The sequence below is a fragment of the Sminthopsis crassicaudata genome, chromosome 1 (genome assembly GCF_048593235.1).
Source record: "Sminthopsis crassicaudata isolate SCR6 chromosome 1, ASM4859323v1, whole genome shotgun sequence".
Taxonomy (NCBI): domain Eukaryota; kingdom Metazoa; phylum Chordata; class Mammalia; order Dasyuromorphia; family Dasyuridae; genus Sminthopsis; species Sminthopsis crassicaudata.
The window spans coordinates 161,934,242-161,950,279 of NC_133617.1; positions in this window are offsets into that span (position 1 = coordinate 161,934,242).

The window sequence follows — 16,038 nt, forward strand, 5'->3', positions numbered from 1 at the left end:
AAGAAACCCTGAAGTTAGATTAAAAAAATCTGGGTTAGAAACTTGGTTCTTATATAGTAGCTTTGTGAACATAGCAGAGTCACTAAACCTTAGTTTTCTTATCTATAAGAAGGGGATAATAATACTTACATAGTTTGCCTCAGAGGAAGACATGTACTTTCTAAATCCTAAATGTAAATCCTATTTATTTATAGTTATATTTATTATACATTATGTATAATATATATTATAATTATACAATTATAGTTATAAATATTATGAATATATGTTATTATAATGGTCACTGACCATTTTTCCCATGAGGCTGTGACACAATTCACAATTATCAAATGGTTTGAGAATGGGTCTCAAATTGACATTAAGTAATTTATGGCCTAGGGTCTGAATTGCCCAGACAACTTAGAATTTATTAGATAAGAATCAAGCTTCACTTTTCTTATGGTTTTATGGTCTGAATGCTCCTGGTAATGTTGTTGCCTGGTAAGCCAGAGCTACACACCCCTATTGTGTCCTTATTTTGATAAATCAAGGAGTAACTCTATTGACTAAGGCCTCTCCTAGTCCCTGACCTCTTTCAAAAAAGCAAGAATTCCAATGTTAGCATATGCCTTCACCAAACAAAACTAAAAAAAAAAAAAAAAAAAGATACTATTATTGCTGGAAAAAACCTTAGAGGCTATTTTGTCCAGTTGTGCTATTTTATAGATGATAAAATTGAAGCTAAAAGAAGAGGATGGTTACAAAAACAAGTTTGTTTACCTGAAAGACTGGGAGAATGGTACAGTTTTCAACAAGAACAGGAAAGTTTTGGAAAGGAGGTGAATTTATAGGATGAGTGCTATGTGGGACATGCTGAGTTTGAGATGCAGTTTACATGTCCAAAGGCAAGTGGTGATGTAGAATTGACATTCAGGGAGATTGGAGCTGGAAATATAGATCTGGGAGTCATTAGTACAGGGATGATCATTATGGTAGGGTCTGGTGAGGTTACCAAAAGAGAAAGTGTAGAGAGAGGGTTGGGGATCTTAGGGAACACCCACAGTTAGGGAACACCATTGGGAAGGATGGTGAACCACCAGAAGAGAACTGAGAAGGAGCAATTAGACAGGTGAGAGATCCAGGAGAAAACAGTGTCATTAAGCTCAGGAAGGAGATCATATCTAGGCAGAGAGAATGGTTGACAATGACAAATTTGCTGACATAAATCTTTCATTCCCCTTTTCCTTAAAAAAAAAAAAAAAAAAAAAAAAAAAAAAAAAAAAAAGTGTTTATTGCTACCATGTACAGTCTAAATAAACAATGTCAAGGCTCTGGGTGGTCACAAAAGTCGAAGGGATGCTTCTCCAGTAAGTGTAAGTGTAACTGAAAGTGACTCACATTGGCTCATTACAGGAAGCCTTACAATATTCTTGGATAGTGTGCATGAGCGATGTGCAAGAGAGGTAAGCACTGAATGGGCAGCCTTGGTACAAGGCACTAAGTACATCTGCATGCATTGCAGGCTACTGAAATGAGTGTGAATTTTCCAGCCCCGCTGCTTTATTTCAGGCCATATTTTTGCACTCATTTTAGTCCTTTTGCCAGGAAAAGGTCTCACAGTTAAATCATTTACAGAAAAGAGCACAATTTTCAAAGTTAAGTATCTGGGACATTGAGGCATTTCACTCTTACTGACTCCATTACCCCATGCAGCAAGCACATGGCAGCACAAATAGAGTGGCTGGAGAACCAGAGTGATTTTTTTTTTTTTAACAAATTTCAATCTCTCATAAAAATGAACTCTGTGAATATGTATGAGCTAGTTAACTTCTAAGGAACCAATTCACCAAATTTCAAATAGAGAGATAATAATTTGCTTAAAGCTCAGAAATCAGTAGAAAGGTTTTTAAAAATTTTTTTTTTCTAGCAACCAAACTCCCACCTATACTCAGTCTAAACATATATAGGTTGTGCCTAATAGCATGAGAAGATTTGGCAATTAGTTCTAGAATCAAGGGCTAGAAGAACCCTAGTAGACATACAATAATTTTGCTAATAATCATAATAATGAGGATGGTGGTGATGATTATGATAACATTTATATATCTACTTTAAGGTTTCAAAAATACCTCCATCAAGCAATTTATAGTTGAGAAAGTTGAAGGCAGGAAAGATTAAGGGATTTGACTTGACCAATGTCTTTCAGTTTATAAACAGCATAGCCCAGATTCAACACTAGGTCCTCCGACTCTAAATTTTTTAATGGGTTAGAGTCCAGAATAAGAAAGATGGGATGACTTTCATTACTGAGATTTAAGAATTAGATGAGTCTATTGAAGTTAAAAGGATTGTGAGGAGACTTTTAGGAAGGGGATGAAAACTTCTCTTAAACACTTCTTTGTTGCTCCACCCTTTGAGTGAATCCAGTCAATTCCTGTGGTTTAAAGCCCAGCAAATTTAGTGACTGAGGATTGAATCTGGTCTGTGCTACTGCTCTTGGTCAAGTCCCCTAAATTTTCCTGGCTTCAACTTTCTCAACTATGTATTTAATGGCTTTAAACCACAAGATTTGACTATCCAAGATATTCGAGAGAAGGAAGGAAGGGTCCTGGGAAAGTCCTTAACAGGGGCAGTTTCTGACCTTTCTGCTCATTCACACCTCTGAAGTAGAAAAGGGAAAGAATTCACTCAGTGATGTCAAGAGAGGATTTTCAGGATTTCAAAAAAATGATGGGCTTTTTTTTTTTTTTTTAAACTGTTCAAGAGCAGAGTAGGGCCACAATAGCTTTGTGAGAATTTCCAACCTGAACTGGTTTAACCCCTTTTAGGAGACATCATTGCTCCCTATTCCCAGAGGCTCACCATGTTGGTACCAAACTTATTTTGGAGCTTTCATCAGCTTTTGTCCTATAGTGATGCTGTTCTAGTGGCAATGCAGAGAGCTGTGGGAATCCACTTTCGGTTGGAGATACAGGTCCTACATGAAAGAATTCACGAACCCGAAATATTAGTGACAAAAAAAAAAAAAAAAAAAAAAAAAAAAAAGAAGTTATATTGGCACTGAGAAGTCGGCCTTGCTAGGAAGACTGCCTTCTAAATGGCAAAGTCCTGGTAGGGATATAGACGTCCTAGCAGAGAAATCCCGGCAGAGAAATAGATGTTAGCACAGAGAAAAGAAGGTCTCTTCCCAGCGGGCAGGAGTCCTGGCAGGCAGCTGTGCCAAAAGGCAAAGCATACTGCTTCAGACTGTGGCAAGGAGATGAGTTCAGAATTACCCTTTACAGAAGTCTGAAGAAGTTTCAAGTTGAAAAGAAAGCCAATGTCTCCAGGCTTAGATACTTATCAGTATCAGGCCCAGATCTCCAATTGAATGAAAATCACTTTGAAGGCTTGAAAGAATTTGGAATTTCCTGTGGCACCCCCCAAAAAATCTGTGGGGGGTGATTTGCCCGAGATCTCCAGTTGAATGACATTCCTGAAGATTTAGCTACAGAAAAAGATTAATTGGGTGGGTGGGTAGGGGGGGTGGGTAGGGTGGAATTTCCCCAAGATTTCCAATTGAATGACATGGCTTAACTTGTCTGGGGACTTATGCTTTCCCAGGAGGGCCTGAGGCTCCAAATCTCCCTTCTTTACAGATTAAAGGGAACACAGCTTCCAGAATGATTATTTTACTGACTAAAGGGGACACAATTTTGGGTTCAGTCCCATGAATAGCATCTCAGAATTTTGAGCCCAAGGGAGTTACTAGCCTCAGTTTCTCCCAAGGAGCAGGGATTCTTGGATGCACATCACTATATCCAGTTCAGCCTTTTTCTAAGAGCACAGCCCCTAGCATCAGACTGAGAGCTTCCTCCTGCCTTTTATTAACTGGGCACCCCCCCCTTCCTCACTCTCCTCTCTATACTGCCTTCCTTTTTGTTCCCTTTATCAAAGCATATATGTACCAGCATGTTTTCTAGCAGTGCATTTATCAGAGCCTTCTACAAACAAAGGTTACTATGGAAACCTGACACACAGCAAGGAAAAGTGAAAAGCAAACTATAATATAAGTGGGAGGCTGAAGTGATTGTCTAGAATTTAATCTTTGTCACAGAACCAGTCGCTCTAAGACCTGGATAACAACTCAAAGGTCATCTCTGTCCCTTCACAGAAATCCTCTCTATATCACTACAAAGGACTTTACCTCCCAGCTTCCTCTTGAAATCTTCCAATAATGAACAATTCCTGGCTGAATCTATCAGGAAAAACTAGAAGAAGTGGACTCACAGAGAGGACACAAACAAAAGTTTCTGAAACAGCCAAACAGCCAGCAAGCAATTACTAAACTTCAGGCATTGTGATAAGGTCACATTTGAACTCAGGTCCTCCTGACTTAAGGGCTGGTACTCTATCCTCTATACCACCTAGCTGCTGCCCTCCCCCCCCCCCCCCGGAATTTTCTTGATGAGGAAACTGAGGCTCCATGTTTTGAGTTGTCACAGATGAGGAAATAGGGTCAAAGAGACATGAGAATTCAAATTGAATTCCTGTGGCTCCAAATCCAGCAGATTTTTTTGTTGTTCTTGGCTCAGGTGTAAATAATTCACTCAGGATCCCACAGGGAGTGTCTAAGGAACCAAGTTCTTCCTGACTGCAGATGGAGCCTTATTTCCACCATAAAAGAATATCATGAACTAATAAAACAAGGTCAGAGTACTCAAACCACTTGAGATCCAAACTTTTTTTTTCAAGCACTTTAGAATAAGCGTGTAAGAAACTGAGAAGTATTCTGGCAATATGTATAGAGAACTGTCCTTTGGGTCAGAGAAACCTGGTTCAAATTGTGTGACCCTGGATAGACTTAGAGATGCTAACCTACATCAGTGGAGGGATTTTCCACACTAGTAATTTTAAAGATCAAGTCCCCTTTCCCTTCCCCCCCAAATTGTTATTATTTATTTCTTCTTTTAACATTATGCCAACATTACCTAATAGTATGTCTTTGCAAGCAATACACTGAATGTTTTTTAAATAAATTTCTTTAAACAAATTCTGATTATTTCGGATTTTCCAATTAGACAAAAATATTGAGATTAAATTCAACATTAAAGGATCTTTTATAAAATGCTAATGAATGATTTCTACTTGAGAGGACATGAGAAATAGAGGCTCAAATTTCAGGAAAAATTCAGGTTAGATTTTAAGAAGATCTTTCCTCTATAACATGAGACTTAACCAAAACATCTTGAGAGACTAGAGGTTGCCCTATTCTATCTGCACCTGTGAGGATAACCTTTTGCCAAGTTGGTTTTAGACACATCATAGAAGAAACAGCTTAGAAGGGCAATCTAGTCTAATCCTTCCCCCAGCCCTTACAAATTATAAGAGTAAGTTTCTCACCCCCCCCCAAAAAAAAGAATTTAAATGACTTTCCCATGGTCACATAAGGAATAAATAGCAGAAATGGGATTTAAACTCTGATTTTCTAATCACAACTCAAGCAACTTTTAGGGTCAACCTCACTTTTATCAGAATTGATTTAAAGATGGAAAAATACACACACACACACACACACAGACACACACACACACACACACACACACACACACACACACACACACACACACACGAAATTAATATAGAAATCTAGCTTACCCAACAGAGAAACAAGAGGAAAAGAAGATAATAGAAAAAGGGTGGAGGAGACGGTGATAAAAGGAAGGCAGATCAAGTGAAGCAATGGTCAAAAGCAAAATAGATTTTTAAGGAGGGATAAGTTAAAAATAGAAAGAGTAGAATAAACAGGATATAATAGGAGAGAGAGAAATATACAGTTAGAAACATAATTGTAAATGAGAATAAGATTAATTCATTCATAAAACAGAAGTAGATAGCAGAATAGATTAGAAACCAGAATCCAATAATACATTGTGTACAAGAAACATACTTGAAACAGAAAGAAACAAAGAGAGTTAAAATAAAGGGCTAGAGCAGAATCTATTATGCTTTAGTTGAGTTTTTTTTTTTTTTTAAAAGTCAGGGGTAGTGATCATGCTCTCATGCAAAGAAAAAACAATAATAGATCTAATTAAAGGAGATAATCAGGTAAATTGTAGAAGGTTTCATGGACAACAAAGTAATATTTTAAAAATTGCAGCAAGTCTCTCTGATAAAGGTTCCATTTCTCAAATTTAGAGAGAACTTAGTCAATTTTGTAAAAATAAGAGCCATTGCTCAATTAATGAAGATCAAAGAATATGAACAGTTTTCAGAAAAATCAAAGCTTTTAGTCATATGACAAAATATTCTAAATCGCTACCAATTAGAGAAATGCAAATAAAAACAACTCTGAAGAACCATCTCATAGCTATCAGATTGGCCAATATGACAGAAAAGGAAAATGACAAATGCTGAAGGAGTTGTGAAAAAATAGGGACATTATTGTATTGTTGGTAGAACTGTGCATTTGTTCAACCATTCTGGAGAACAATTTGGAACTATGCTCAAAGGTCTATAAAACTGTGGATAACCTTTAATCCAGCAACACAACTAGTAGGTCTGTAAACCAGAGACATCAAAGATATTTATAGCAACTATTTTATGGTGACAATGAATTTGAAATTATTGGGAAATGAATAAACAAGTTTGTAGTATATGATTGTGATGAATACTATTGTGCTATAAGAAATGATGAGCGGCTTCAAAAAAACCTGAGAAAACCTATATGAATTGATGCAAAGTTAAGTGAGCAGAAGCAGGAGATGATTGTACATGGTATTACCAAAATGTAACAATGATCAACTGCAAAAGACTTAATTTCTCTGACCAATAGAATGATCCAAGACAGTTTATGATAAAAAAAAAAAATACTCTCTACATTAAAAAACTGAAGAACCCTTGAATACAAATTGAAGTATGATTTGTTTAAACTTTATCATTCTTCCTCTTTTATAACAACATAGTTAATGTAAAAATGTGTTTTGCATGATTTCACATATATAATTCATAACATATTTTTGGCCTTATCAATGGGTAAGGGAGGGGCTGCAAGATGGGAAGGAATTTGGAACTCAAAAAATTTTTTTAAAAGAATGTTAAATTTCATACTATGTCCTAAAATAAGCTCCAAATAGATAACATAAAAAACACAGAGATACAAAAAATAAATTACTTTTCAGATAATAAAAAGGGGAAGAATTCAAAACTAAAGGATAGACGATGACAAAATATAAAATAGACAGTTTTTGATTATATAAAATTTAAAAAATTTTGTACAAACAAAACTAATGTAGCCAAGATTAAGAGAGATATAAGCAACTGAGAAAAATCTTTCTCTGATAAATATTTCATATTTGTAAGGAAGTGATTGAAATTTATAAGAACAAAAGCCTTTCTCCCAAATGATAAATGATCAAAAGATGGAAACAGTCTGTTTGGTGGAGGAGAAGCTCCAAATCACTTAATAATTTGAGAAATGTAAATTAAAACAATTCTGAAGTTTCACCTTATGTCTGTCAAATTAACAAAGTTGACATTTGATTATTGTTGGAAGGGCAGTTGGAAAACAGGTATATTAATACATTCATTGAGCTATAAATTGCTTCTCCCATTCTCAAAGACAATTTGGAACTATGACTCCAAAGTTAGTAAACTGCACGCACTTAAACCCAATGATACCACTGCTAAGTTTATATCCCAAAGAAACTAAAGAAAAAAAAAAAGAACCTATATATTTAAAAATAATTTAGCAGCTTTTTTGAGTGGCAAAGGACAATTAGAAACTAGGAGATATGAATAATAACTGAACAAATTATAACATAAATATAATGGGAGACTATTCTGTAAGAAATGATGAAAGCAGTGGTTTCAGAGAAACCTATAAAAACCTTTATGAACTGATGCAGTGAAAAACAAAACCAGCAGAAAAACCAAATTTTTAGAGTAACAACATTGTAAAAGGCAAATTTAATAATAGGTTTACTGATTGATCAACACAGTGACCAATAATGATTTCAAAGGATTCACAATGAAACATGTTGCCCACCTCCTGACCTAGAGATGATGGACTCTGTGTACATATTGAAATATACATTTATTGGACATGACCAAAACAAGAATTTGTTTTGTTTGTTACAGGGATTTTGTTTTTCTTTTCTAGTGGTACAATAGAGAACTAATATGCTGAATTAGTAAAATAAATGTTAAAATGTGTTGGATTTACTAAAATAAAAAAGGAATGTTAAAATAAATAATTAAAACATTTTAGGTTGTACATATACATTCATTTTTTAAATATATTTCCATATGAATTATGTTGGAAGGGAAAAATCAGAACAATAGGGAAAAACCATGAGAAGGGAAAAAAAAAGTTGTATGTTTTGATCTGCATTCAGTCTCTATAGTTCTCTCTCTGTATGTATATAGCATTTTCCAGCCAGAGTTTATCGGGAATTACCTTATCTCATTGAATTGCTGAGAAGAGCTAAGTCTACTAGATCATCACACAGTCTTGCTGTGGCTGTGTACATTTTCCTTGTTCTCCTCTCTGCACTCAACATCACTTCATGTAAGTCTTTTCAGGGTAAATTAATAAATTTTAAAATAATTTGTTAAAATGAGAAGATTTCATATGGAAAATGTCTTTCCCCAATCAACACACTCCAAATGAACTCCTCCCTTTGTGGTCCTGTCCTCCATTGTCTCAGGTTGACTCCATCCCAACCTCCAGAAGTGGACTTGTAGTTCTAAGGTTATTAATTCTCCATCAAAAGATAGTGTACCTAATTCTCTCTTTCCCATAGAATTTCAAGTTCTGCCAATACCTTTTAAGTTCCCTCCCTGGATACACTTTGTGGCACTAGAATATTTTTATCTCTATGGTTCATTTTGTCCTCCATCAGGTTCAAGCCTGAAGAACATCTAAATTTTATTTATTTCCAGGTTCAATTTAGGAATATTAAGTTCTCCTTCAATTATTCTCACTTAAAAGACATGCAACAGAAAATAATCTTTATTAAAATACAAACTCATATTTAAACCATAGGCTACAAAAATATTTTCCCCTCTTTCAGATCCTATTTTTAGTGGATTTATATAACTATTCAAAATTTATAGCACCACCTCGATAGTAAGGTTCTCCCATATTTCTCTCTTAATAAAAAGAATGGAGAAAGCAATATATATGACTAAAACAATTAAATGAAAATAACCAACTGCAGAAAAAAACCCAAGAAAGAACATCTTGCAAAATTACAAAGAATTAGTATGATTTGAAAAAAAAAAATGTAAGAAGATACTTCCACATCACCCCCTTTGCAGAGATGGGAAATCCACAAGTATTGTACATTTCACATGCTTTCATACTTTTAAAAATTGTAATCACAAGATGAATGTGCTGATGTTTTCCCCTTTCATTTTTGTCTTTAAAAAAAACCTATCAAGATATAGTAACAATGAAGGTCCAAGTCCTCTAAATGTTGGTTCTGGGTTTCACTGCTCCTCAGTTCCAGGCTTTCCTATGTTCTCTTGTCTTTCTCTGTTTCTATCTTTGTCTCTGACTATCTCTATCTGTCTGTCTCTCTCCTTTCCTCTTTCTTTCTCTTTTTTCCTTCTCTCTCTACTCTCCCTTTCCCTTCTCTCCCCTTCTTTCCCCCCCTCTTTCTCCTTTCCTTCTCTTCACCTCTCCCTTTCTCTCCCCCTCAGTCTCACTCACACAATATATGGGGTTCATTATTATCTCAGTCTCTTGCTCCTTCAATGCTAGGCCACACAAATCAAACCACAAAATAAACAAGAAAGAAGTGAAGGAGGTAAATAGAATTTCATAAAAGTTAGGTATTTATAGATCTTTGAATAAAATTGAATGAGGACAGAAAAGAATATATTTGTTTCTTAGCAGTATATGAAACTGTACATAAAAATTCATTAGGGCATAAAAACCTCACAATCAAAGGCAGAAAGGTAGAAATAGTAAATGCATCCTTTTACAATAATGACAGAATAAAAATTACATGTAATAAATGGCCATGGAAAATAGACTAAAAATTAATTGGAAGCTAAATAATCTAATACTAAAGAATGATTGGGTCAAACAACAAATCATAGAAACAATTAACAATTTCTTCCATAAGTATGACAATAATGAGATAACATACCAGAATTGCAGCCAAAAAAGTTCTTAGAGGAAATTTTATATCTGTAAATACTTCATTTAAGTAATAAAATAGAGAAAGAGAAGATCAATGAATTGAGCAGGCAACTTAAAAAGATAGAAAAAGAACAAATCAAAAACTACCAATTAAATATCAAATTTGAAATTCTAAAAATAAAAGGAAAGACTAATAAAGTTGAAAGTAAGAAAACTATTAAACTACTAAACAAAACTAAGAGTTGGTTTTATGAAAAAATCAACAAAAAAGATAAATCTTTAGATAATTTGAATAGAAAAAGGAAATAAGAAAACAAAAGTATCAGTATCAAAAATGAAAAGGGTGAACTTACCAACAATGAAGAGAAATTAAACCAATAATTAGGAGATATTTTGTTCAACTATATGCCAATAAATCTGATAATCTAAGTAAAATGGATGAATAGTTACAAAAATATAGATTGTCCTGATTAACAGAGAAGAAAATAAATTACTTAAATAAACCCCTTTTAGAAAAAGAAATTGAACAAGCTATTAATGAACTCCCTTAGAAAAAATCTCTAGGGCCAGATGGATTTACAAATGAATTCTACCAAACTTTTAAAGAACAATTAATTCAATATTATACAAATTATTTGAGAAAATAGGAAAAGGACTCCTACTAAATTCCTCTTGTGACACAGACATAGTTCTGATATCTAAACCAGAAAGGGCCAAAACAGAAAGAAAATTATAGACCAATTTTGAATATTGATGCAAAATTTTAAATAAAATGTTAGCAGAAATTACAGCAATTTATCACCAAGATAATATGCTATGACCAAGTAGGATTTATATCAAGAATGCAGGGCCAATTCAATATTAGGATAATTCACAATATCAATGACCAAACTAACAGAAAGCATATGATTGTCTCAATAGATGCAGAAAAAACATTAGACAAAATATAACACCCATTACTATTAAAAACACTAGAGAGTATAATAGTAAATGGAGTTTTCCTTTAAATGATAAGTAGCATCTACGTAAAACCATCAACAATCTTGTAATGGGGATAAACTAGAAGCATTGCCAATAAAATCAGTGTTGAAACAAAATTACTCACTATCATCATTATTATTCAATATTGTGTTAGAAATGTTAGCTTTAGGAGAAAGAGAAGAAAAAGAAAATGAAAGAATTAGATTAGGTAATAAGGAAACAAAGTTATCACTCTTTGTAGATGATATGATAGTGTACTTAGAGAATCCTAGAAAATCAACTTTAAAACTACTAGAAACAATGAACAACTTTAACAAAATGGCAGGTTATAAAATAAATCCACATAAATCATTGACATTTATATCTGTAATTAACAAAGTCAGGAGCAAGAGATAGAAAGAGAAATTCATTCAAAATAACTTTAGATAATATAAAGTATTTAGGAGTCTACCTGCCAAGACCAAGCCAGGAACTATATGAACACAATTACAAAACAATTCTCGCATAAAAATAAAGTTAGACCTAAACAACTGGAAGAACACCAAGTGTTCATGGGTAAGCTAAGCTAATATATAAAAAATGAAAATTCTATATCAAATTATACATACTTTTTGATTCAATAGTGTATCTACTGGATATATATCCCAAAGAGATTATGAAAAAGGGAAAAGAAGTCACATGTACAAAAATGTTTGTAGCAGCCCTTTTTGTAGAGACAAGAAAGTGGAAACTGAGTGGATGCCCATCAGTTGGGGAATAGCTGAATAAGTTATGGTATATGAATGTTATGGAATATTATTGTTCTGTAAGAAATGATCAGTAGGATAATTCAGAAAGGTCTAGAAAAAGACTTACATGAACTGAGCTGAATAAATTGAGTAGAACCAGGAGATCATTGTACACAACAACAACAAAATATTATGATGATCAACTGGGATGGGCTTGGCTCTTTTCAACAATGAGATTATTCAAGCCAATTCCAAAAGACTTGTGATGGAGAGAGCCATTTGCAACCAGAAAGGGGACTATGAGGACTGAATGTATATCATAACATAGTATTTTCACCTTTTGTTGTTGTGTGCTAGGATTACTAGGTGCTAACTTGGTTGTCTAATTAAGTATGGTATTTAACAGTTCTCTAGCTCAGAGTTCACACCTTTAGTTCAAACCTTTAAAGGAGTTTACGCCTTTAAAAGGAGCTTGCTCATTGGTCAGTAAGGAGTCCCCACAAGCCCATTCTGGGAGGATAAAAGAAGTTAGAGTCTGGAAGGGTCAGTCTAGATTGGGTCAAGGACAAGACTTCCCAGGAGAACTTCAGGGAAGCTCGAGGAGATTCAGAGCCCGGATTCAGGAAGAAGAGGATTTGAGATTCTACCTTCACTCTGGCTGGAGGCTCCAGAAGCCTCCCAAGAAACCTGCTCACAGAGAAAAGGATATACAGAAAAGAAACCTCCTACCAGAGATGGATTACAATTGAGAGACGACAGGACATGACAGTTGTGGTTATTGTCTGATTATTTGTTTTTTTCTTTCTTATTTCCTATCCTTTTTTATCTGATCTGTCTTGTGTAGCATGTAAAATATGGAAATAGAATTGCACAAGTTTAACTTATATTGGATTTCTTGCTGTTTAGAAAAGGGGGAGGTAGGAAGGGAGGAAGAAAAATTTGGAATACAGAGTTTTGCAGGAGTGAATGTTGAAAATTATTTTTGCATGTATTTTGTAATACAACATGACTGTGATGACCAATTGGGATGAACTTGGTTCTTTTCTTTTTTAAATAATAGCTTTTTAATTTCAAAATATATTCAAAGATAGTTTTCAACAATCACCCTTGCAAAACCTTGTGTTCCAAATTTTTTTTTCTCTCTCTCTCTTTCCCCCCTCCCCTCCCCTAGACAGGTTAAACTTGTTCAATTCTTCTATACATATTTCTACATTTATTATGTTGCATAAGAAAAATCAGATCAAAAAGGAAAAAAGGAGTAAGAAAACAAAAATCAAGTATAATCAAACAAACAAGGTGAAAATACTATGTTGTGATCCACATTCAGTTCTCATAGCCCTCTGTCTGGATGCAGATGGTTCTCTCCATCACAAATCTATTGGAATTGGCCTGAAAAACTTCATTGTTGAAAAGAACCAGGTCCATCAGAATTGATCATTGTACAATCTTTTTATTGCTATGCACAAGGATCTCCTAGTTCTACTTACTTCACTTAGTATCAATTCATGTCAGTTTCCCCAGGCCTTTTTGACATCATCCTACCAATCATTTCTTACAGAATAATAATATTCCATAACTTATTCAGCTATTCTCCAACTGATAGGCATTCAGTTTCCAGTTCCTTGCCACTACAAAAAGGGCTGCTACAAACATTTTTGCACATATAGATCTTTTCCCCTGCTTTATGATCTCTTTGGGATATAAGCCAAGTAGAGATGTTGCTAGATCAAAAGGTATGCACACTTTGATACCCTTTGGGCATAGTTACAAATTACTCTCCAGAATGGTTGGATCAGTTCATAACTCTACCAACAATGTATTAGTGTCCCAGTTTTCCCACATCCCTCCAACAGCTATCATTATCTTCTCCTATCATCTTAGCCAATCTGAGGGGTGTGCAGTGGTATCTTAGAGTTGTCTTAATTTGTATTTCTCTGATCAATAGCAATTTAGAGCATTTTATATGGCTAGAAATGATTTTAATTTCTTTAAAAATTGTTCATATCCTTTGACTATTTATCAATTGGAGAATGGTTTATATTCTTATAAGTTTGAGCCAATTTTCTCTTTATTTCAGAAATAAGGACTCTTGAATGCAAATTTTCTCCCCAGTTTTCTGCTTCCCTTCTAATCTTGGCTGCATTGGCTTTGTTTGTACAAAAAGTTTTCAATTTAGTATAATCAAAATGATCCATTTTGCATTTCATAATATTCTCTAGTTCTTTGGCCATAAGTTCCTTCCTTCTCCACAGATCTGAAGATCTCTTGTTCTCCTAATTTGTTTACAGTAATACCCTTTATGTCTAAATCATGAACTCTGTTTCTTAGCCAGTATCAAATAGTTTTGATGACCACTGGTTTATGCTTTAGGTCTGGTTCAGCTGGGCTTGGCTTTTTTCAATAATGAGGTGATTCAGACCAATTCTAATAGACTTGTGATGGAGAGAGAGGGGACTGAATGGAGAGGGAGGACTATGAGAACTGAATGTGGATCACAACATAGTATTTTCATCTTTCTGTTGTCGTTTGCTTGCTTTTTCTTTCCTTTATTATTTTTTCCTTTTTGATCTGATTTGTGTGTGTGCAGCATGATTAATGTGGAAATATGTATAGAAGAATTACATATTTAAGCTAAATTGTATTTAACTAGGAAAAGGGAGATGAGAGAGAGAAAAATTTGGAACACAAGGTTTTGCAAACTACCTTTGTATGTATTTTGAAAAAGAAAAAGTTATTATTTTTTAAAAAAAACTAGACCACACTGCTAATATCATGTAACTGGCAGGCTAGATCCATAAAGGAGTCTAGAGCCCTAAAAGAGTTAATTAGCTATAATAACGAATAAGACACCATGAAGAATGGAAAGAAGAGATGGGAATAAATACACAACAAAACAGAACTCCATGGTTTGGCTAACCCAAAAGGGATTCAGCAAAGATGGCATAGGCCATGAGCAGATTTATAGGGGAAATTTAACCTTGGGAGGAGGATATCATAACCTCCCTTTCTGATGGTATACAATAAAAAAAACCCCATGGTTGGATTATAAGACTGAGATAATGATTCCCATTAGTGCCCTTCCCTGCTTGCTTTAGGGAGTAATCTTATTAGTATTTCAGGCTTTCTCTGCCAACCCCACTTAGTGATCCAGGACTTCATCAGTGGAGACAATGCCAGCTCAAAAGTCAGGAAGACTCATCTTCCTGGTTTCAAATCTGGCCTCTGACATTCACCAACTGTATGACACTGGGCAAGTCACTTCACCCTATTTGCCCCAGTTCCTCATCTTTAAAATGAGTTGGAGAATCAGGCACAAATTACAGCTATAATACAGTGGCACATTAAATAGAGTAAAGGATAAAGCCAGGTTCAAATCTTACCTCACACACTAAGTGTATGACCCTAAGCAAATTATTCAATCTCTCTTACTTTTGTTTTTTCATCTATAAAATGGGAAAATAATAAATAGCACATAAAACACAAAGGTTGTTGTGAGAATTAAAGAAAATAATATATAAATTACTTTGCAAACCTTTATATAAATGTTATTATAGATTTCCTTTTTTTTTTTTTTTTTTTTTGAGGCTGGGATTAAGTGACTTGCCCAGGGTCACACAGCTAGGAGGTGTTAAGTGTCTGAGACCAGATTTGAACTCGGGTCCTCCTGAATTCAGGGCTGGTGCTCTATCCACTGCCCCACCTAGCTGCCCCCTAATTTTTTCATTTTAGATATGTTTAGAACTCTACCCATTAAGCAGCATAAGCATTTCTCTTTAACTTATGAAGAACTTCTCAACCTGCTTATCACTCACCTATCTGATCCTCAGCTCTTAGGCTAGGGTGACTGAATTCACCTATTCTTCACTTTAGAGTTCTAGTAGTACATTCCCCAATATTATTAATAGCTCCTACTAATTTGGGGGGAGGTGCTAGTGAAAACACTAATACTTTTCTGACTTCCACTGCCCTTTCCCTTTGTAAGACCTGGACAGATTGGGTCATACAAATTACATAACTCTGTTGTGCAATGAATGGTTAAGCTATTTAAAAGAACCAGTATTCTGAAGCTCCTCACAAATGCTCACAAGCATTTGTTAAAGCTAATTTAAATCATTCCTATCAACTGATATAGATCTCGAATTTGTTTAACAGAGTTCAAGTTACCAGAGTAAAGAAATAGAAATATATTCTATTTGCTCATCTTTGCCCACCCTGTTAACT